Raw genomic sequence first — 24,365 nt, 5'->3', positions numbered from 1 at the left:
CAAAAATGAAGGTATAGTATTTTATTTTAAAAATGGATTTTACGAATGATGCATCAAAGTGCCGGTACTTTATACCGTAATTTGAGCAGGAATTTTTACAGTGTATTTAGTCTTGTGATTAAAAGTTCACAATCTAAAGCACTACAAAACGCATTGCAATCATCACCATATAAAAAGTAATGCATTCGGTCTTGCAATAATACTGTAACTTATCACTAATAAAAGAGACAGTTAATCTGTGATTAAAAAAACAATATTATCATTTGTATATTGAAAAACGCTCATCACTGAGGTAAAGTAATCAAATTATGAATAGGAAGGCTGTTAAGTGATTTAAAGATATGGTATATACAAAATGGAAAATTTCCTACGATATCGCATGTTAGCTGAGAAGATACGATAAATACGTATCCCAGATATAAAGCTGTCACACTATCTTGTCTTTTTCAGCAACTCCACAATCTACGGCTTTCAAAAAATACAACTAGACAAATGTTTTGATAAAGTAAGTTTTATATTGCACGCAAAATACGATGGGTTGTAAATCAGCTAATAATCTACTGTTGTAAAAAAGAATTCTCAAAAACCTGTTCGACTCACCATCAGCAACAAAATTTTAAAATTATTCATTAAGGGAAGAAATTTTCAGACAAATTTAATATTTGTACAGAGATCAATATAGGAGGTAATTCTTCACTGAGGAAGAAAAAGTAAGGTACCGACTATCAGAATATGGTAAAATTTACTGTGTTTCTGGCTCTATGGCAGTGTTTCCCAAAGTGTGGTACGCGTACCCCCAGGGGTACGGGAATAGTTTAGCAGGGGTACGCGTTCTTATGCGAAATATCTCGTAACCAACGAAAATTTCAAAAATGTTTATTTAAAAACAAAGCTAGTCATGAAAATTTACGATTACGTATTTTTCTATTGTTCGCAGAGTTAACAGTTAATAATTAGTGGTGTCAACAGCCAGTTGTGATTTTTAATTGTATTATCCATTCTAAATAAACATATTTTAAAAAATACATTAATTTCTTTATTAGTGGTACACAGCGTTACAAAAAATTTAGAAAGGGTACACAAATGTCATAAGTTTGGGAAACACTGCTCTATGGGAACATAAAAAAGCTCGGTAATTTTTAACAAAGGATTTTGATAAATTTAACAATTGTATGTGGTTTTATAATATGCTATAAAATTTGGTAATTTTGTCATGATACTTTAAAGCATGGCATAAAATCCATTTATTCGGCTAAATTTATTTTCTAGTTTTGCCTTTTTTACTGAAAGTGTGGTAATAAAAACTAAAATTTTAAAAACCAGAATTTCCTGTAAATAGTTACCATGCGAACAGAAAAAATTACCAAATGAATGATTTAAATACCAAATATTCTGGCTTTCTAAAACAGAATATTTTATAACTAAGATTTATTTTACCAGAAATGATATTACAATGCAGTATGGTAATTTTACCAGTATTAAATTTTTTTTTCTGTGTACTTTCCTAGTGACCATGTTTCGAAACAAAATTCAAAAGCATTTTCTCAGAAACAAAAAATATGTAATGAATAATAAGAAGAATTTTTACATTTTTTATTTCAATCTTTTATTGAAGAAGTTTAAAAAACACACAGGTTTTTTAATTTGAAAGTTGCATAAAATAAAACCGTTTTTATTATCGTTATAATCAAGAAATCCAGATATAATAATACACAACGAAAATGCGGTCTTAAAAGGAGAATTATTGACCTAAAACCAGGGCAGAGGAGTTACTAGGGTATCTACTAAATCTAGAGTTTTTAAATCCATGACTTTGAATGATTTTCCATGACTTCTACCAAACACTTTCCATGACTTACATGATAGCAGAAACATTAAGAAGATCTAAACGAGTATAACTTTCTCTCTTAAAAACAATATTGTTTTATCTGAGTAATGCTTTGCTCACGTTTTAATAAGACAATTCAAACAAATACAATAAAAAAGAACTGGACTATAAATCAAACTGAAAAAAAAAACTCAGCAATTAGCGGTAACAAACATACAAATTAGAGCAGGGATTTAAAGATATTTACTACATTTTAAGGTCAATTCTAGGGAATATGTTAATTTAATTTCAAAAAAGCAATATATATATATATATATATATACATTACAAACAAATTTTGATTCTAAAATAGTATTATAGATAGTATTTACAGCCCATCATAAGTTTACACCTAACAGAATTTCAGTTGAAAAAAACTATCCGAAAAAACATTTCGCAGATTATTATACTCGTTTTATAATTTTAAATAGGAATTATTATTTCGATATCGTAACAGGGTCTAGTTATCCTGAATCAGAGATAACTAATTTTTAAATTTATGATAATATGTGTTATAACAATGTTGAAAGTTTACAGAAAGTGCAAATACATATCAAAAATAAAAAATGAAGCTACAATATTTGTCAGCAACAAGAGCCCTTATGGCACAATGGATAAGGTAATGAACTATCATTATGTATAATCAAGTTCAGTTCCCGGAGGCTAGATAAAGCCTACTAAGAGATCGATGGATACCGGCAAGTCAAGAAAATAAAGACGTCCTATGCGTAATGCTCGCTATCAAGTAGTTGGCCTCAAAATTGAAGAATATTGAACTCCATAGCCAAGCCACTAGGGATACAACAAGCTGTGGTGGATGTGCCTTAGTTTAAGTGTCCTAAATAATACAAATCTTAAACATTTTTATTTCGGAATTAAATAAGGCACTTCTACAAACTACTTTACTGCTATATTTAGCAAGTTGAGCAGACTTTTAAGGCTAACTTTTAGAAATTATGAATGCAGTTGAAGAATTTTTATAAATACTTTAAGTGTTCCCCAACTTTTTTATCGTCACGGACCGGTCAACATTTGATGATTTTACTGCAGCCCACTGACCAGAAAGAGCGGATATTGATTGATTATATTTTAGATTGCTTTAATTTAATAATTTTAATTTAATACTTTTAATTTAATTGTCTTTAAACTAAAATGTCATGCGTGGTATTAGTACGACTTTAAATGATGTCTCTCAGCTCCCAATTAAAATCTCGCCAATGGAAAGTCGTACGAACCCTTTAAACTAAAATGTCATGCGTGGTATTAGTACGACTTTAAATGATGTCTCTCAGCTCCCAATTAAAATCTCGCCAATGGAAAGTCGTACAAACCCGAGAGAAATACACCGAAAGACACTGCTTTAAGAGATAGAACACAGAGAGTGAAAAAATAAAATGGAAATAATTTAATGTTCTTCGAGTGATCCAGTACAATTTTATCCTCTGACCGGTACCGTTCCGTAGCCCGAGGATTAGAGACTACTGCTCTAGAAGACAGTACACTTGAAAAATCCGACATCAGACTAAAGTGGATTTGACTGCATTTTTTTTTCTAAAGTCATCTTCATTAATGAATAAAGTGACCACATTTTTATTGAGACAAAGCGGGACAAATGGGATGAAATGAGAATTACAATTTAGTCAAACTTTCAACACGCACAATATATATATAAAAATATACGAATAAATGTTTGCAAAAATATTTTCAACATCAACTGGAAGTAAGTCAGATGCTGTTTGAATAGTATAGGTATAGAATGTGCTCTGCACAACCTACTAAAATATTTTTTTGCTTCAAATGTTCGTTAAGTTTCGTGAAAACGTTATTGATGCCTCTTCTAGCTTTTCCACCAAAATTTACGTTAGTGTTATCAGCACAATGGGCAATAATTTTATTGTTTAAATTATTATTTTTTAAAATAGTACTTATTAAATCAAAAATTATTTGTGAAGTTTCATCAGGCAATGAAACAAAATCTAATATTCTAATTTTAATTCCTGTTTCTGGATCGAAAAATCTAACACCTGTGGGATTAATTTTAAATCTTTGCGGTTGGAAGCATCAAAATATATGGATATAAATGCGCATTTTTCTAATTCTTTTTGCAATTGTGAAAACGAATATGGTGAAAAAACATTACAAATAATTGCTTCGGTTTTTGTCCTTGCACATGCATATTTTTTGTCGTATAATGTTTTGATCACTTGCGACGTACAATCCATTGATCTGAAACTTTGATTGTGGTTTATGGTGCGGAAAGCAAATAGCCCTTCCGCTAATGCTAGCTGTTTTTCCGTGTTGCTAAAGCTAGCACTGCGAAAAAACTGTTCCATTTTAGATGAGGAAGCGGCATTATTAAAAAATCTTTTGTGCCTCTTTGTCGCTAGATGTTTAGTAATATCGTTTTTTCCACCATGTGAGACCGAAAATTCAGCATTGCGTTTATCACACCGTACCATATAGTCTATTTTGGTACTTTTAATAAATGGAAATTCTCTGCTTAGCTCTTCATTAAATTTGCATCCTCTTTTTTTACTCATCTTTTATTTTGTGGGTAAATACTAGAAATAAATAAAAAAATTATTACAAAGGCTAAAAAAGAGTATTAAATTTTACCTTATTGACCGTTACTTTGTGGCGACTATTGCTCAACCTTTGTCAATCAAATAATGAGTCAAACCGAACGTCAAATTGAAAACAACAAACCGCACTGTCTAACGGCAGTCCGCACTTATCTGAATTAAGCCGAGACGTAAAGACAATGATCGCACACCACCGAGTAAATCTAACTTGGTACATTGCCTAATTTAGTTTACTCTGCACGCATTTTATGTGTTTTTTATGTATTTTTTATTTCTTTATATTCACCATAATACTTAATAAATAATAGGAATATATTTTTACAGTACATTTAAAATAAGAAATGCAGATATTTTCTAAAAAGCGGGACATTTTTAAAAATCGGCGGGACGCGGGACAATCCACCAAAAAGCGGGACAGTCCCGCCAAAATCGGGACGTGTGGTCACCTTATTAATGAAGGGTATTGAATTGACCTTCGATATCCTTCAAATATTAACGGAACTAAAAAGAAATGAGATTCTATGAAAAACAACTAATCATTTATCATTTATTCTTGTAAACAGAATTTTAATGGGCATCTTCACCAGGAGGCTAGTAAGCAACGGCTTCATCACATTTTCTCTAACGCCAGGCTTTAAAATATCTATTAACCCGCTTTACTTATCCAAGTAGTATTCACAATCAAAACTTGTATGAAATATCAATCATGAAGGGAAAAAAAATCAAGAGTATGGTGCAACGATACCTTTTTTTATTTCGTTAATTTTGTGTTCCACTAGAAGAACATTTGTCAACCGAGTCTATCACGTGATCCAAAGTGTCCTTGGCGTTTTTAAGGGTGGTCATCAAAACCCAATACACTTTATCTTTAAGTCTAGTTATAAGTTGAAATGCTACACTTAGGATAAACCTATATCAATTTTATACCGTTGTTCCGCAGGTGGTTGGGAATACCCCTAAGACACGGGACTATAAGGAAAATTAATATATTTCCTGCAAAGATTTGTCGTTCTAGATATGTCAGAAACTTTCCTCATATAGTATCAATAGATATATCTAGTGCCATGAATAAATTTAGCATTTACTTAAAGTTATATTTTTAATTACACATGATAAGAATTCTTTGTGAAGAATTTTGCAATCTCAGATAGCCTGGCCGAAAATTTATATCACTCTTCCGCCATTTTGTCGTGTGTAGAGTTTAGTATCAAATGCAGTTTCTCTAAGTAAAAATAAAAGAAAAATAATTTTTTTTTTTCTTAATCCTTACTAGGCCTATAATTTTTCTCTTACGCAGCGCTTTATTCTGCATTATATTACTTCCAGCCATTCAATTCCCAACTCATAAAAACAAACCTAATTTGCTCTGTAATAAAAAAAATTAGATAATTAGTATTCCGCGAAGAAGTGCCATTGAAGCACAAAAAAATTAGTTTTTTTATTAATAAAAGCAACAAAGGCAAAAACTAATAGTTTCTCTAACCAAAACAAACTTGAACTTAAATATTCCTTTCATGCATGTAAATATAATTTAATATTTTAGGTATTTTATTAAAGTAATTAGGATTAAACCTATACACCCAAAATTCTTTGTTTGATTGAGATATGTTTTTATTCATTTATTTTGTCTCCTCTCTTGGGTCGATTTGATTCTATGGCTTAAAGCCCGATGTTCTAAAATGGAATACAGCAGAAATAAATAAATATAAGTAAATCAAATTAAACTTTAAAGACGTTAGTTAATAAAAGTTAGTTAATAAAGGACTGGAATAAAAATAGATTAAATTGGTTAATTTTGTTTTTTGGAAAGTTTGAAATTTCAAAACAAAAATTTAATTCGTAAATTAACAAAATTTTTACAAATTTAGTTTACTCAGAATATAAAAATGCTCCATTATTATTATAACAACGATTGCATTTTGTCAAGATGTTTGATAACTTTTAAACTTTTTGAAAATTTATTTTTCTTTTTGTTTACAACAATTTAGATAATATTACGTTTTATTCTAAATAGCATAATGTTTTGATTCAATTTTTTTTTACTTCATCATTATTAGCTCAATAATTTACATCATTTCAATACAAAACATTATTGAAATTATCTACTGTAATTGAATTGCAAAAATGCTCTCTTGCATAAACAATAAGAGTTCATTCGCCTCTTTAATTTCTAAATATAGCATGCCACAAGTAATTAATTTTAAATTACTCTTTCGTCAATGAATCTTCAGAAAATAAAACTTTGATTTTTCAATTTTCATTTACTTTTAATGTTTAAAATTAATTAGAGATTCGTTTGGAAATTTACTTTAAAAAAAATTTAAGCTTTGGACCTATGATGAAAAAGCTTCAGTCGCTGTTATTAGAAAATTAGAAATGATAGACAATTTCGTTTCTAAGATTTGTTTTTATCATTTTATTGGTTTTTATAAAAACTTTAACTCTAGTAATTATACTTTTTAATGATATTTATACAGTATTTGTATTTTAAGTTATCAAATTTAGCTTTAAATGACTTTGCAATATGTTATATTTTTATCTCATAAAAAAAATATTTTTAGCAGCTAAATGTGGATGAAAATATATAAATTTATTTGTTTTGTTTTAGAGCATTTATTGAAATGTTAATGTGCATTTTCAATAAATTGTTATAGGGTTAATATGGGATGTTTGATCACAGTGTAGTTTTGAATCGTATGGTTGTTATTTATTTTTCGATTATGTATGTAAAATCAGAATAATGCTAATAAAAATATAATGATTTTATTTACTTTAAATAAGCATTTAATTTTTGCCAGTAGGAATATTTTTTTAAGTGAAGATTGCGCTAATTTGAGCATATTTTTTTAATAAACTTTGACGGAAAAATTTGAAAATTTAATTTAATTCGTATATTTTTTAGAATGTGAATGTAAAGTTTGATTTTTGATAATTAGTACATATTTTTACAGGACTTTAAATAAAAGTTTAAACTTTTCGTATATAAATTTAGTACAATTTATTTCAAGGAACATGAAGAATGACCTTTGACGTTCGAGAAATAGTCCATTTCCGTTAGAAAATAGCCTGATCCGCATTATTCTATTTTCCTCATGCGTCTTTTTTAATTTATATATTTATTTATTGTTATTATCAAAAAAAAACTTGTAGAACTATATTTTTGCAATAACTAAGATAACGGGAAATTTCCATTGTGGATAACCTTCAAACAAAATACATTCAATATTGCAACAACACCAATTTATACAGGTTATCGTAGCAGTTAATATATATCCTCTGTTTTAATTCCAACATCTTGGTAGCTTTTTTTTTATCCGCGTGTCGCAACAAATAGAATATAGTGGGTAGTATCATCTCATAGACAAGACATGATTTTTTCCATTATTAATTACATTGAGAAGAAAGTTAGGAAACTATGAATGAATCCTTGGTGTTTCGTAAGGTTCGACCTTAGAACTAGTATGGGCAGTAAAGTTATTTTAAGGTTAGCCTTCAAATCCTAAATGTTAGGAATAAATAACATATTGCGATACAGTTGAAGCTAATATATGATGGAACTGACTTTATCAATCAGGGTTACAGTGAAAAAGGGATGGTATAATTCCCGCAATAGTTTTGGCAAGGACAAACGATTAATCTTTAACATACGAACACCTAAGGATCAAAATATACACAGTTCCTTTTTTAATTTTTTTTAAACATGCAAGAGTCACTTAATAAACAGAAATTTAAGAAATTTAAATAAAATAAGATAGTTTTTTTAATGTAAATATATATTTGCCAAATAATTATTGAAACTATTTTTCTGATTTCAATTATTCATTTATTTTAAGCATTATTTCATTTATTTTATTTATTTTCATTTTTTTATTTATTATTCATTTATTTTATTTTAAATGAAAAAAATTTTTAATGCGTACAGTGCACGTAAAACAGAAAAAAAGAATACCCTTAGAAACTTTTTATTTACTGATCAGATTTTCAAATACTATGGTGCAATTATAATGGCTTCAGAGACTAATCTTAAACATGCTAATTTATCTAAGCAAACAATATTTTTGGCCACGAAATCAATCACAAAACCGTAATTTCACTGGCAAATTTTTTCTACAAGTTAGAATTTTTGACAATCAAAAGGTGAGAAGGAGGGTCGAAAATCTGGTCTCATTAATAATATATATTTTTGCGTATTCCGATCCATTTTTGTCACTAATTTATACGCATACAATCCCATGAGAAACATTGATTATTATTATTATTATTCATAATTTTACTACTTTATTTAATAATGATCAAAACAATTTTGAGTATACAATTTTATACATCATTTTTAAATATGTGATTTTTAATCATTTTCCTTGTTGTGCCTTTAGTTCAAGATATAGATTTAAAAAATTATCTAGATCATGCTATCAAAATAAATCAAAAGCAAACATTAAAATAATAATTGTACATAGCTAATGTAACGAAATTATATATGTCTACAAGAAACGGAATTAAAACATTCCATAAACTCAGGCTTTTCTTCACAGGCAGTAGAAAAGAAGACAAATTAGAATCCTTTTAATCTGCATGTGCCAAAAAAATTTTGTTGTTCAACAAACTTTATTTTTTTATGGGAATTTATTAACAAAAAGATATTCTTTCAATAAAACAATTATTCAAAGAGTACAAAAAAAAAGAGTTTAAAAATAAGTGCATTTCATTCCATTAGCAACTTGGAGAATGTAAAAAGCCCTGCAGCAGCAAGGAATTACTTATCTCTACATAAACAAATCGTTGACTCACAATTTAAAGCAACCGCCTTCACAAATCTAAACTGAAAGCTATAAAAATAAAAGCTATCAAATACAGAGACATTGAAACCATTTGTGTACCTATTTCTTCCATACGTGACACACCAAAAGATATATACCTATCCATCGCAGATTTAGAATAAAATTTCGACCCTATAGGCACCAATACCTCGCGTCAAACTTCGTGGTAAAAAGTTTCAAATCTTCTTTTGGTATGACTTTGATTCAGTGGCGTACGCAGAATTTTTTCAAGGGGGGTGTTCATAATCTTCTGAAACTACTAAAAGAAATTCGAATCTGTTATAAAGCACTATTATTTCCCTAATTTCGACAGCTAGACAATTTTGACTTTTTATTTAGACAACATTGTTTAGTTAAATTTTGATTTGATTTTTTAAGTTTAAGAACATAATGTGATATTTTCTGAGAAAAGTTTAATGTCATATGGGTGGAAAGTAACACTTTGAGGGCCACTTTCACATTCATCAGATTTTGTTATGCTAGAAACATTTTCTTCAACTGAAGTATCACATTTCTGTACAACAGAAAAACTTAAATTGGTATTAGATGCTGTCACCTCACTAATTTCAGATCGTGATTTTTTCTCAAAATAATTAAAAATTGCTAAATATTTGTGTTAAAAATTGTTAAATCCTAAAGATCCAAGAACAGCAAATATATGTATATATTGGCACAGAAATATCCACTATGCTACGATCTCAAAGTTTCGAGCTGGAATGAATAACTTCAACGAGCACAGTATCTCTGGTATTGCTACTGATTTCTTCAGTAGTCGAAATACTGGCGACGACGGGTTCGGCGATTGAATGAACTTTTTGTTAAGACAAAACAAAACCGATTTAGAGACAAGCTCCGAAAGACAAGCGGCAGAGATAACTCTTAGTCTGACTAACTAACTTCACTGTACTCCGTTCCTCTCTTTTTTATGTAATTTTTCACCGCGTCTCCAAAATTCTCGAATTGTCTCAAAGACGACAGAACGTCTAGGATTCCAGAATCATCGCGTAAAGACCTCGCGAATGACAGCCAGTCTCGAAAACTATACTGGCAGGACAGAAAGGAACCAGTCCATAACAGTATCACGTGAATTTGGTTTCAAAAGTACAACCCTATTATAGTAAATGTTTTTTCAGTATTCTGAGAAATACCGTGAGAAAAAAAAGTAGGCATAAGGTTAATAAAAATACATAGTCTTAAAAAATAATAGCTCGCATAATTTCTACTAAAATTTTTATTTTTGCCATTTTGTCTGAGCTCAAGGGGGGTGTTTAAATCCCTAAACCCCTCCCTTGCGTACGCCACTGCTTTGATTTAAAATAAATTTATTTTATAACCTTGATTTAACCTATACACGTGAATGCCGCTATTCACGTGTTTTGCGACACGTGAATTAATAAGACGTGACATTACTACTACAAATAATAATGGTCGACAACCTGAAATTATAATGTTAATCTTTGTCTGTTAAGATTGTCTAAAGGAGATTTTGTTATACCCTAAATTATTTTCTCACGTGTGGAACGAAATCACTATTCATTATTCACAGATCCAAGAAATGACAGTGTCCAAGTCTTCTTTTAATTAATTGAGCCGCTTTTATCTGATGGAGTCAAGAATATTCTATCGGAACTCTGACCATTCTGGATAATTCTGGAACTGGTCGGAAAGAACAAATCAAAATTCACGCCATGCTCCATGATATGTTTACATTTATGTAGCTGAATCACTTTGTAGAAGTTTGTAGAAACTCTAAACAGACAGGCTTGTTAATTATATAATTATACAATTTTGAACTCTATTTAAATTCTGAAATGAGGAGCTATTTAGAAAATTTATGAGAAGCGTTTTCTGACATTTTTTATTCTCTGATTAATATTTATATAGATGAACCACTTAATGGAAGTTTGTATAAATTATAAACAGGAAAGATTACAAATGAAGTAAAGCTATTTTAAGACCTTTGTGAGCAGTTTCTGACATTTTTCGTTATATGGTATTAATGGCGTAGACGTGTCAATTACAAAATTGTTCAATTTTGCACTCCATTTAGCCCCTGAAGGGAAAGGCTATTTTAAAATTGTCCTCACAAAACGTTTTTGATATTTTTCATCACATGTTTATGCAGTTGATTCCCTCTGAAGTAAATTTAAGTAAATGGAAACAGACGAGTTTGTTATTAACGAAATTATACAGTTTTGAACTTTATTAATTACTAGGAGGCTTCGCCCCCCGCTCGCTGGCGTTCACCAACCCCCGGAAATGCTTTCGCAGTTCATTTCGGATTGCTTCGCAATCCAATGCTCGCTTTGCTCGCTCATTGGATACGTTCTTAACGTCTAGTTTTTGTATACTTTTTTGAATACTGAAGTTCCGAAAACTTTTCACTGTAGAAAATTCTAAACCTGTACATTTCAATAGTAATTTGAAATTGCAAACAGTTCACATATTTTTCTTAATCACACTGTTTTAAATTTCAGTTGTTGAGAAAAGTAACTGTTGTAAGTTTTGTTTTAAAGTCCTTCCCACCAGAGGGCTAAGGCCATGTGTTGTAAAACAATATGAAATAGTAGTCTGTCACTGAACGACGGATGTAAAGCATCGGCTTTGATGAATATAATTTTGTATTTTTAATTCTCTGAGGGGCGCCACCTTAATAATATGGAATTTGTAAAATAAATGTATATATTTTTGATTGTTGACGAAACCCATCATTTTGTGTTTTCATCAGTGTTCAGAAGCAGAACAACTATAAGTTTTTTATTTCATCACAAAAATATAAAATGTATAGAAAACAAAGAAAAGAGTAAGAAAATTAGTATGGTCATAGAAAAAGTTAAAATTATAATATAGTATTTGCCAGTTAAAATAAAACTTTTTGTTTAAGTCATTGCTAACAATTCAAATTTCTCCGAGGCAATTCTAAAATATAAATTAAGGTAGTATTGTTAAGTTGAAACGCAATATTTTTTGTTTTGATGTCAACAATACAATTCAATTTTTTACAAAAACGATTGTTTCCATTGTTAAGTTCAATGTCAACAATTCAAATTTTTCTGAGGCAACTCCTAACCTCTAAATATTATTTTTTTATGCACACATTTTTGTCAGTATTCAACCACAAAACAACTTAAAGTCCTCAAATTTAGCATGAAGTTGTAAAATGTAATGAAAGAGGGTCATAGCAATAATGAAAGTAGAAGTAAAGTTAGTACTGTAAAATTAAAACAATATTTTTAATCAATGAGCCAAGTTCTTCAAGAAGCAGTTGTAGAAGTAGGTTGTTTATTTAAAACTTTTTATAGAATTTCTTTAAGAACACAATTGTTAATTTGGGCATTTGGCGATACAACACTTTTAGAATTGAAGGATTTGTTACGTCAAGCGCTCAGGTATCATAATTTTGATCTAGTTGCGCTTCTATGTCATTTTGATTTATGTTGCTAAGTTAACTTTCAAAAAATTCTATGGCTGGCAACAGCATTTTTATTTTTTAAGTTGTTTATTTTTATTTCTTTTAGAATTCGTTATTTTTTTAGCGAAATGTTTTTTAACCTAACAGAATTCTTTGCCGACTGTTTTCTCTATGAATGAAGAAAATAAAGTAAATATTTAACTGTTGTGAAAAGAATCTTATTTAGTTGTACAAAGTACTTCAGCCAAAATTTGGGAGCCACGTAAGAGAATTATATATATTAGATCAGAAACACATCATTAAAAGGCAGAATGCTTTGGTGTTTTCAAAACAAGGCAAACGTTTCCACCGGCGGAAAAGAAATACAGCCAAAATTTAGGAGCCACGTAAGAGAATTATATATAATAGATAAAGGAAGGGGAAAACTATAAAGGAATAAACTAACGTTTTCCATCTGAATAACTAAAAAAGAAAAATGTTCTAACAGAAACATAAAGCGACAAAGTACAAAAATTACATTATAAATAAATTATTATTTTACAGGCTATAAATTTAAAATAACTAACAGGTAATTTTGTGATTAATTCTTAATTGTACGATGCAAGTAATTGAATCTAACTGTGTTTCAGTAGTGAAACTTTTTCACTAATATAAAAATAGACTTACAAATGCAGCAACAATAATGAAAATATTTGTTTTGTCAAGTGTTAAATGAATAATGAGTGTTGGAGAAAAACAAATTCTGATTTATTTTAAATTTAACATTTCCCCCCTTTTGGGACTGAAAGAATGTTCCAGGCATGCATTTAATAAACAACAACATGAACAACCTTTTACCATTTATATTAGTGCTACAAAGTAAAGAAATTGTTGCCTAAAGAAAGAAAAGAAAAAACAATTCCTTCCTATTTCTATAAAGATTAAAACTTTTAATTTAATTAATTGTATCGTCACACCTCTTCACCTTACAGGTAAGATTTTATTCCATTTAACTGTATTACGTTTACTAGCTTTTCGTTATTTCGTTTCATTCTATGCATTTACCGACTGTAATATTGCATCCCATATTTGGAAGTTTTATGCAGTTCAGTGCTGAGAGTACTACCACAGATAGTGGCAAAACACTCAGCTTTTGTATTACCCTCGATGTTCCCATTCTACGAAATTTTCAAGAGCGCTGGAATGTAATACACTGGTGTTCAGAATTAAGAGAACTTTTATACTTGATCAATTATCTCCAGAACTACTGGATGGTTTCAATAAAATTTAGTTTGATCATGGGTTGTTATAATACAAAAATAATATTCATTTAGCAGTTAAAGTATACACGCATGATCGTGAGTAACACTCACCAGAGTCGGGTGATATCAAAAGTTGGTTACAGAATTGAATTAAAAAAATGGTTTAGTAGGAATATGGCCTCACACCATGATTTATATGAAAATAAGACAGTTTGTGAATTCCAGTGACAGATTGTCCCACTCATCCATTAACGCTGTTTTCAGACAATGGATAGTTCTCATAGGGGGTCACGTGATGCATTATCTTCCCCAAAGCATCCTAAACATATTCCATAGGGTTGAGGTCTGAAGATCTGGCTGGCCAATTCATCCGGCGAATATCTTCATTTTCCAGAAAATAGTTGACCAGAAATACTCTGTATAGTGTCGCATTGTCTTCCATTAAAATGATATCAAGAACCGCTGCATCCCTGAAAAGGCGAACATAGGACTCCCAAATCTCATTCCTATACCTCACATCAGTCGCAGAACCTCTTTCAAAGACATGGAGGGGTGTGCGAGAATCCAGCATTATGCCTCTGTGAAGACCAGCAAACCTCGGCCACCATGATGGTTGACTTCTCAGATATTGGAGGGCAGGTAGCGGATTTCTGGTTCTCTCAGTATGAAAGTACGTCGAAAGTCAGTGGTCAAGCTGAAGTCAGACTCATCAGTGAAGATAATGTTCGAACACAGATTTGTGCTCCAATCTCTATGTATCAGTATCCAATCTGCACCATCCTAAAAAAAACTTTTCTGTTGGCAAAAGCCAGTAGAACGCAAACAACAAATCTTCTTGCAAATAGCTCTCTTTCTCATGAAGTTTTTTGGAAATAGTAATCCTTTGAAACTCGATTTTTAGTTTTTCTCTCCACAGATCCAGAATCTTGAAACTGTATCCATAAACTACACACGACGCTGAGTGTTAAATTGAATCCTCTACAAATCTGAATTCGAGGCTGGCCTGCTTCAAGTCTCCCCACAATTCACCAACTCATTCGATCATCTAAATGTAAGTGGTTTCTAATTTTTTGTTATTTGAAATTAAATGAAAGAATCTATTAAGATTGCTGCAAAAAAAGACCTAAAAATTCGGTAAGATGTGTGAATGAACGAAATACAGATTTTGCCTGCGCAATTAGAACGTCTATTCCTCTACTAGGCCCATTCACATACTCTTACATATTCAACACACTAAATTTAACTTTTTGTTTCGAAGTAGTAGTTTTACATTTTACTCAGTTGTTTGCAGGAAATTCAAATGAATATAGAAATCTTTTAATTTTGGTTGGTAGAGATACTTTATTGACGACGCACTAGAGCTGCACAAGATATACCATCACAATTTTTATATTGTGAGTCACTTCCTCAAATTATACATATATTTGAAAAGGAAGGAAATTTTCTCCAGATCTTTGTATTCCTGCAACTGCTCAGCGACCGACCACACTACTTTCGATTCCGCAAATTTTACAAGCACGTATATCACATGTACTCGGGTCTTAACGGAGTCGAGGTTAAAACCTCCGGCTCTATTATTAACAACACTACCCATACGCACTTGACACTCAGATATCTTAGTTTTAAAACATTATAACACGTTATTATAAAAAATAAATAATGTGTCTGAAATATAATTCCAAACGACGCTATTATTTTATTATAGATTTCCGGCTTGAAACTTTTGGTGATTTTCCAATTATTATTATTATTATTTTTAATTTTAGATCAGAATCATTGATGCTCTTTTTTTACCGCCACTTAAAATCCACGATTAAACAACAAAATATCAGTTTAGAAAAATAAAATAGCATACTACACATAGGGATAATTTATTTAATTTTCTTTTTCTTTTTTTTTTTTTTTAATAANTTTTTTTTTTTTTTTTTTTTTTTTTTGCGGAGTTCAACAATGAAGCTTTTTTTAATTTTACGATGCCTTCAATTTCCATGCTTTCAAATCAGAAAATTAGATATTCAACAAGTTAGCCAAGGCCAAGGTTAGATTAAAAGAAATCTCTTTCACTTATGTTCTCGTGATGAAACTGACACGTTTTGATACTGCGATACCACAGACATGTGTCGTAATTGTCTCAAGAGCTTGATGATCTCCAAAAGTTTCTTTTTTTATTTAATCTTAAGTAGCTTACTTAAAAGCAGTAGCTAAGTTTACATTAGCCACTCTACTTTAATGATACACTAAAGTTTTGTTGGTTTCACACTGTACTATCACTAAGAACAGTGTTTGAAAAATATTTAACCTTTTTCATAAGTTTTTTCACAGGCAGAATAAGACAAGATCTGTTTTAATTCCAGAATAAAAATCTGCTTTTTCAGCTTTTGCTTTAAAATTAAAATTATGAAATATTAATATAAGGCTATGGTTTATTTATTTAGCTACCATGTGTTTATATGCATTTGTTGAATCGTTAATATTTCTTGATGGTCTAAATCAGGGGCACCCAAACTACTGCCGAAAAAGAGCTGCCTGCATCACCAAACAAGCCTACCGACCAAGTCTTCATCAATACTTCAAATATTTCAAAATCGTTAGAAGAACCACAATAACTGATATACATAATTTAATCGAAAATTTTAATGGTAGTTAATGATATGAAATTTTTGTTCTAAATACTTGGTATAATCCCAAAACCGAGGAAAATTAGCAGTCTTTTCTTATGCCTCTATCACACGAGAGAAAAATATGTGCAACTGCAAGTGTAACTGCAACTGTAAGTGCAACTGTAAGTGAAATTCCTCCGTTCGGAGTTGCCGAAAGGGTTGCTTAATTGCCTGAACGGTTGCATGAAATTGGGTTACCATATTTTGTTATTTATCTTTACTTTTGGCTCATATTTAATTTTATCATATGATTCTATTATATCATAGTTTCTCAACGATGTTCGTAAAGATGCTGTAGAATATTGATTGATTTTGATTTAATTTTTTACATTTGTATTTGTGTTAAGTCTTTTCTTCAGCAGGAAATTAAAATTCTGAAAACTTTATTTCCCCATTAGTGAAGTAGCATAGTATAAAAAGGATTATGATTTCTACCTCATAATATAAAATGATATTAAGATATCAATGAATTTCATGTTGTGTCCCTAAAAGGATAAGGGGGTGAAAGGGGGATGGACTTAAATACTATCTAGAATTTTGACGATTTTTTTTATCTTGATTTGAGTGACTAAGGTATAAAACATGGTGCGTAGCGTTTTTAAAAAGTGCTTAAAGGTGCTTATTTTTGATTTTCATTTTTTAAAGGCCCTTAAAGGTGCTTTTCTTAATAAGTGTTTTTAAAAAGTGCCTTATTTTCCTTTTTCGAAAAAGAGATTTATGAAAAGGAATGTCGATTTTCGCCACATATTATGTAAAAACGTACTTTTCACATTTTTCTATTTCACGTTTTCAGAATTCATTCGTCCCGCACTGGACTGATCGTTAAGACACGGTTCCCAGCAGATCACCGAAGTCAAGCATCACTGGCTATGGTCAGTGTGCGGGTGGGTGACCACTTGGATCAGTCTGCGTAGGGACCGAGGGTGTGCGGTATGGGTCCTCGTTAAACTGTGCTACCGCAAAGTGCTCAACTTCGCTCGCAGGTCGTCGGGCTACCGAGGCGGGGGTGCCATCCCCTCCGCAGAGGATCAAAATTGTGATGGCATGTCTTCGGATCATCCTCCGGGATGTTTCCCAGACCGTCGCCAATAGCCCATTGTGCAGCTCTAGTGCGACGTAAATTAACAACAACAGCAGAATTCATTCAACCATGATCAATTTCAGCGTACCGTCAGTCCATAGCGTATGAAAACGCCAATCATTTTACAGGTTTGGTGAAATACTTGCGAGTCCGCATGTGCGTCTAGTGAGCTGGGTTCGGTGAGATTCTTGCTCTCTCATGCTGTATTTTGCAAGATATTCTCAATTTCAGGCTTTATTTTCCACCCTCTGAAATCGAACCGAAAAATCTCTTGATCATTTTTTTAATGGCTAATATAATCAAGAAAACAGTTCTTTGTCAAATTCTAGTTATTTTATCATGATCATGTAAAGTCTGAGAATTATTTTGCATTTTGTCAATTTACCTAGAGCTTTAAAATATTTTTTGAGTGCCTAAAATGTTCTTAAAAGTTGCTTATTTTTTGTTGAAAGATTTGGCTCCGCACCCTGTAAAAGCATAGTTTATTTATATATATTTACTATGTAACATGCTAGCTAGGCAAGTGCGGTATCATTATCTATGTAAACACTAAATCGAATGAGAATAAAAACAAGCTGTCTGATTTAATAGTTTAACAATTCGAAAATTTATAAAAAGTTTAATGTGTAGAAAGGACAATTTTATGACTTATACCACTTTATGCAACTGACATTGCTATCTAATCAAGTAAGGCATTTCTTCAAATTTATTTTTTAAGCTTAATTCAAAAACATAGTCCTTTGAAATAATTCTGTAGAAGAAATGATGGTTTAATGTATGAAATATAAATTTTTGAATTACCTTTCACTCATAAAATATTTATAACATCAAAACTATTAGATCTATCAAATCAATTCTATTTTTTAAATTCAGTCTAAAAAATACATAATAAATAATGTCAGACTTGTCTATACTACAATGTCTCAGAATTTTATTTTCATCAAATTAATTTACATTACATGAAGGGATCATCAATTTTATTCATTTACACATTGCATATCAGGAATATCACTTTTATGAAAATTATTTTTTCCACTTTCTTAGTAAAATTGCTTTTTAAATATAAGAGGATTTTCAATGTCATACTTACATTTTATTATTGTAAAATTTATATCATTCATTATTGGTATAAGATAATTTAATTAAAAATTATAGGATTTATTTTGGGACAAATTTATTGTAATATACAGTATATAAATTAAAATTTATTTATAACTATAAAAAAAAAACAATATTTTATTAAGAACATACTTTTAATGTATCATATTATTTTGTTATAGCCCTTTACGTGTTTTGTTTTGCATTTTAAATAATACAAGAATCAATTTAAAAAATAAAACATTTATTGTCAAGTGAAACATTTAGAACATTATTCATTTTTATTTCTTATTTTTTAATTTCTTCCATAAAAACAGTATTACATCTCTTTCCTTCTTTACCAGATAAACCTTACAGGATTATACGAAATATCTGAAATAAAAGAAAGAAATCACTTTCATGATAAAATTTTACCAACACATTATTAGAATAAGGAAGATTAAATGCCATTAATTTGAAATCATTTAAGTCCTTAGGTATCCCTTTTAAACTTATTTTAAGTTTGACAGATATTTTGATTATAGTTCTAAGATTATTCTATACACTAATGAAAGATGGCAGGTGTGTTTAGTTTTGTAGTTCTTATGTTTGGATTGAAATTTGTTTCAAGAAAAATAAATTGTATTTATAAACGAAGACTCTTAAAAATGTAAGTATATTGAAAAATTAGTAAGGTACACTTACATACTTACTGTCATTATAGAAAAGCTAAGTATCAAGAGATAAATGTGAAGTATAAATAAAAAGTAAAGTATCATTAGTTAACTTTGAATAATTATAAACAAAATATTATGCAAATCATCATAAAAAAAAAAAAAAAATAGAAGGGATGAATGTAGAAACAGACAAGGAGATTGGGAATTTGCATTTTTAATAATTACTTTTTATATATAATATACTACCTTTCTTGTAATACTTTTCAATAATTACTGGAAAATGGGGTAACTTTGTGAGAAACAAGGTAAATATTTACCACACATATTTTCTAACTTGTTTTAAAATGAGATTTTCAAAAATTAAAAGAATTCTTAGGGAAGAATAAAATAATTATTTCACTAATAATTATAAAACTTTCAAATAATCGGACACATGCTTTTACAATCAACAGAAACAAAGATTAAAATTTAAAAATAAAGAAATATAATCATTATTATATTTTATGTTATAATACTGAAACAAAGTTTGGCGAGTTGCTTGGCGAATATTTCAAAGTAAAGCTTTTCGCCAGTATAATTCTTTACATATATAAAAATAGAAATTATTTCTATTTAAAGTAATTAAAACTTTGATCGGAACAAATTATAATAAGTTTTAATTTTATTAGCTTAAAATAAATAAATATTTTAAAAGAAAATTTATCGCAAAAATAATGTACTATACTTACCGATACTAAAATCGTGTGCAGGTTCCTGTTATGGTAGTACATCAACTGCATTGAGATGGTCATCTCATAGTGCGAAAGTATTTTTAATGCTTTCATTTTAAAGGAAATGTTATTATTAAACTAAAAACTTGTTCCGTCTCATCTATAAAAAAATTTCATCCGATCATCCTCTTCCTAACGTCGCCGCCATTTTTATTTACATTTGTATATGTCATCACATAAAATTGAAACGTCATAAAAAGCAAACGATCTGATTGGTTCATGAAAGAAATTGCCTGAACGGTTGCAGATATTTCGTGCAACCGTAATTTCTATATCACACGAGCGTTTTTTGGAGAAATTTCACTTACAGTTGCACTTACACTTGCAGTTGCACATATTTTCTCTCGTGTGATATAGCCATTAAACTACCTAAGTTTTGGACTCTAGAGCTTAGCTAAGAAATCAGTGTACCCCTTTGATTAAAAAGTTTGGATACTCCTGCTTTGTATGAAAATTTTGTTTGCATTTGTGGAAAGAAAATTTCAATTAGATTGAAGCAAATAAAGTATTTTCTTGCTTCAATCTGTTGAATTGATCCTGATAACACAATCGAAATATTTGTAGGTGATAAAAACTCTAATATGAAGGCTTTTTTAAATTTCTAAAACTAGTGGAGAGAGAACCTTTCTAAATATCGCCTTCAATGATTATTTTTAGAGAAGTCAGTGTGACCTTTAAGCTGAAATATTTTTAGAACTCTGTTCCAAATGTATTAATGATACAATACTATCTATATACGAGTATATAGTATTATATATTAGTATTATATGTGTATTATATATTTGTATCATATATTAGTATTATATATTAGTATTATACATTAGTATTATATATCAATACTATATATTAGTATTATATATTGTACTATATTTTCATGACTTATATTTTTAACTTGTTTAAAATATTTTTAAACTTGAACAGTGTTCTAAAGAAATATTTAATCAAGTCAACACAAAATTTAGCAAATCATGCTGGCATTAAACAAGTACTAAATGTTTCAGAAGTGATTTGGTAAGGCGATAATTTATTTACTTTGTAGACATGAAGTCATGAACGAAAACTGCCTAGTTATTTTATTTCATTGTTGTTTATATCAAAATGAACTTCATTTTTCTTATTTTATTCTTCTAATGTCGAAAATCCAACCCAAATTATAATTTGCCAATCCAACCTATAACTTGAACACTATATAAGACGTAAACCATGAACCAGTTGAATATTGTATTTCAACTTTAACTCCTTTATGTTACGATTTTCTCCCTTTTTTTAAGTTTATTGAACCTTTTGTTTGTCCAATTCATAACATTTTATCTACTGTCGTTAAATAAGAAAAGGATATAAACATACATACAGACAACTATTACGATGGTGCAATTACTTTTGTCCCTAAAACCACTATCAAGACGATACATTTATTACATTAAATTACTTCTCTGCCAAAATATTTGGTAATTCTAGAAATAATGTTATTCAAGTCATCAGTAGGCTTGTCTACTGTTCACTAAAAGTAGCTTAATCTTAGAACTTGTATCGTTTAATTATTCTTAACTTATCTGGGAGAAACATACTCGTGAAACATTTCTGGAAGTTACAGGAAATACTCTCTAGCATACACACAGAATAAATAAGGCTGAATTAGTACACAACAAGATTCGGTTAAGTAAAAAGTGAGAAATGATGGTGTCTCTTCAGAATGAATTTTGAAAAAGAAAAAAAACAGGTTTGATTTATAATTTTTTTTTTTCATTAGTGATTCTAATAACTGCAAATGGGTTGAATTTAGCAGTTAGATAAATATTGCTGTTTACGCTGCGTGACATAAAGTATTGAAAGTTTTTGCTTGAGTGTATCAAGAAGGATTATTTAATAATCGGCAAAGGCCTTTTTCTAAACAGACGTTACGCGACCTGACTATTGATTTGTATTTAATGAAAATAATCGCGCTTCTTAAAACGTTGCCTAGAATTTAACTAGGTGGTATATTTAGCTCGAATCTATTACCTATTCCTCGTAGCTGACATAACCAAGTGATTTAAGATGTCTATCTGCTACTGAGAGGGTAATAGAAACTATTATTTTTCTCTTCACGTGTTATAAATAATCGTAGAGATGCAAATGTGGAAAAGAGAAAAAAAATTGGATGATTAATTAACACTTATTTTTTATCATAGTCGGCAAACTTGAATGACTTTCTAAAAAGTAACTTTTTTTTCTTTCTCATGCTTTGCTTAAAACCGGTATCAATAATCGTTCTGATGCTTATTTGAAGACGGTGAATTCGATGCTTAGTACTTTTCCAGTTTCAACTTCAGTCATAAGAGAAAAAATTCATGCATCATTTTAAACTTTGATAATATCTCACGTACATGCAAATTTTGTATAAGCATAAAAAAATCTGAAATATAACGCAATTTCTGATATTTTTATTGAACTAAGTCGATCATACAACTCTCCTCAATAAATAACGAAAATTTAACAAATGTCACTCTTTCGTCATTACGAGATTAATAATCATGACTAAACATACAGACGCATGAAAGCATGATACATTGTGTGCCTACATATAAAGTCCAACGAAGATGTCTTACCGTAATATAATTTGAAACATTCAAATGACTGAAGAGCTTACTGGAAAGTACATTTTAAGTTACTTTTTGAAAATACTGAAATTTTCTTTTCAAATGTTTTAAAACATGGAAAAAAAATGCTTTGCTAACAATTTATTGACCTTATTTAGATTTTCTAAAACTGATTTTCCATAAACATTTTTCCTCAGAATTTTTCCTTCGTGATTATCTTAAGCTATTTAAATTTTGTTTATTAGTGGAAGGAATGGAAACCTGGAAGATTATGCTACGATGAAAGGAAAGGTTATAAATATTTTTGTTTAATGTTTTCAGTAATGTTACTTTATATCATTGATTTCTTGAAAACTTGTATTTCGAATTCGTTTACACACCATAGAAAAAAACATAATTGCGGAATAGCTAATCTTAGAATTAATGAGAGGCAGCGAGCAATAATCTGCAACTCCCAATGAATTTATAATGTATATTATGTGGATTCTATTACATAAATATGAAGTTTTATTTATTGTTTTGAAAAATTCGTGTTTATGAATTGAGATATTTTCTCTCTTTGGAATAGAAATGGATTTTAAAATCTCTTTCTCATCGATTTATAACAAAATACAATTTTATGTGAAAACTAGTAATGCGAAAGTTGTTGTTGTTTTTCTTCCTAATTTGTCTTTCCAGATCGTTAAATTTAAATAAACAATGAAATAGAGCAAGTCAGCAGTCAATTTTTTTTCTGATAACTTTCGAAACGATAATTTTTACAGACCATCTAATAGAACATAAATTATGACCATATTTTTTCTAGGAATGTGTATAACAGTCCCTATATTACAACCGTTGGGAGGGATTCCTCTGCTAAATGATTAAATCTATCTTGTCAGCCGACATAGAACTCACGTGTGGAAACCTCACGTGAATTGCGACACGTGTTTTGATGCGTCACGTGAATGAGGGACTGGCAAGGTTCCGCCAAGGAGGGCAGGTTTCCACCGCTCTACTTCAGAATAAAAATATCAGTAAACAGGTCACTATGTATCTATAGTCTGATATAAGTAATTTCAAAGTGGCGGGCCTTTTCTTTTATTTCTTTTGGTTGTTTGATTTTTACCCATGTACTTATTATTCTTGTAACGTTTTAGCTAAGGGAATCGTGAGAAATTCAATTTTCTAGTTGGTTTTTTATGAATGTTTTTGGTCCCAGTCGCGTCAAAACAGTGTTATTTTTTTCCTATCCCTACGAAATAATTTGATTAAATAATGTGTTGAATGAATTCACAGTAAAAAAGATGTTTGGTTGAACTATTAAGACTTATGAAAATTATCATTAATAAAAATATACTTTACTAATAATGGATATTTCACATGAAATATAATGAGTTATCACTATTATACACATGAATTTTAAAAAACTTATACAAATCTAAGTTCTCGATACTTAGAAAAAAGGAATAATTTCTGAAAAATTATAATAATTAAGACTTTTTCAAATCAAAAGAAGAAGAAAAACATCAGTGATAAAACTAACATACATGCTTTCAATAATCAAAAGAATACTCTTCATTAAAAATGCCCTAATGGGAATGCTCTACTAAATTAGGTATA

The 24,365-nt window shown here is 29.8% G+C and overlaps 1 long non-coding RNA gene across 1 annotated transcript; it reads right to left on the bottom strand.

Annotated features, from left to right (window-relative positions):
* Positions 1-18,985: 18,985 nt before the first annotated feature.
* On the bottom strand, positions 18,986-20,545 carry LOC122271525 (uncharacterized). The gene is made up of 2 exons (XR_006226419.1): positions 20,143-20,545; positions 18,986-19,130 (listed from the first exon to the last, which is right to left on the bottom strand). It is a non-coding gene; the product is annotated as an uncharacterized lncRNA (long non-coding RNA).
* Between the last annotated feature and the right edge of the window lie 3,820 nt (positions 20,546-24,365).

The sequence above is a fragment of the Parasteatoda tepidariorum genome, chromosome 6, assembly GCF_043381705.1.
Source record: "Parasteatoda tepidariorum isolate YZ-2023 chromosome 6, CAS_Ptep_4.0, whole genome shotgun sequence".
NCBI lineage: Eukaryota > Metazoa > Arthropoda > Arachnida > Araneae > Theridiidae > Parasteatoda > Parasteatoda tepidariorum.
The sequence above is the reverse complement of the archived record's forward strand: the minus strand, read 5'-3'. Positions and strand labels throughout refer to the sequence as shown.